Below are 1369 nucleotides of genomic sequence, written 5' to 3' on the forward strand. Positions count from 1 at the left end.
ACCAAAACTAAGTGGCCAACTAGTACCCAGATTTCATTTTGTGTCAACAGTGCCACCAAAAATTGCCTTTCTGGAGCATTGCGGAGGCTGGCGGCAACGAGCTGAAGACACGGTTTCTACTCGGTCGTCGTCATTCGCCGAAGGTTTTAAAACCTCGTGTAAACAAGGAGACTTGGCTTTGAGAACACGTAAAAATTCTTTCGAAAGCGCAGCGTCGCAGGAAAAAGGCACTACTCGTCGAATACAAGGTTCGCCGATCTCACAGCGTGATCAAAGCTTCTTTGGCACGCCGAAGTTCTGCGTCTCTGTGCCTTCGCACGCCTGGAGATTGATCCAGAGGATTGATCCAGATTGATCCAGCCCATCCAGCAGAGCCTAACATCCAGGACATCTGCAGCAGAGTCGTATATGTAGAGAGTTTGGTCAATGGGAGGCGCGGGCAGAGCCAGGGCGTGCGGCAGACTCCGTAAGAGGAGAAGCGTTGTAATAGAGGTTGGGGGGGGAAAGGAGAGAGCCAATAGTGTGTACGCACTGGGCGCCTGGTCACTGCTTCGTAAGAGACGAGCGTTTCGCCGCAGTAAGGTTGCAACGCCTATTGGCTGAGAGAAAAAAGCAATAACAAGCAAAACAACATAAACCGGAAGTGACGTCAGGTTTTGTTTTGTTTGTTTTTTTCAATTTTATTTTTTGTGTGCATACGTTTTTGTGTGCGCACGTCGAACATCTGCGGTTCCTCGGCCACAACCTGGACCCTGGCTGAAGACGGACTAGGGTGACCACCCGTCCCGCGGGACTGTCCCGTATTGAAGTCTCTTGTCCCGCGTCCCGCAAGAAATATGAAAATCTTCAAAATGTCCCGTCTTTGTCACGGTCGTAAATTTCACTACGCAACTGATGGCGCTGACGAACAACGGGGCCCGGGGTAGCGCGGAGATCCCTGGCGAACAGTTTGTGAATCGCGATGGTACATTTTCAATCCAAGCATAGCGGGAAGCGACCGTCGTTCTTGCAGGAGTTGCAGGAGAACCGACGCACATGCGACATTGTGTTTCCCTTCCCTTGGTGGCAAAATATTGCTCACCAAAATTTCAAAATAAATTATTTTATTTATTTTCAAATCGTTCTGTGTCAATGCAAAAAAAATATTGCTGTAAACATTTTTTTTATTGAAGACGACTAAACAAGGCAAGAAAACTGCAACTTAAGACGGTCCAAAATAACATAAGGTTCAAAATTTGCGTAGGAAATTGTTGGAAAAAATAAGAATCGACAGGAAACCAGAAGCCTTTAAAGATTTACTGCGTCTTCTATCCTTCTGATGCATTGAGTTCTGCTGCTGTAGATTTTTTGTTTTCAACTTGGGAACCTT

Source organism: Ixodes scapularis, unplaced genomic scaffold (genome assembly GCF_016920785.2).
Source record: "Ixodes scapularis isolate PalLabHiFi unplaced genomic scaffold, ASM1692078v2 PGA_scaffold6__148_contigs__length_123643588, whole genome shotgun sequence".
Lineage (NCBI taxonomy): Eukaryota > Metazoa > Arthropoda > Arachnida > Ixodida > Ixodidae > Ixodes > Ixodes scapularis.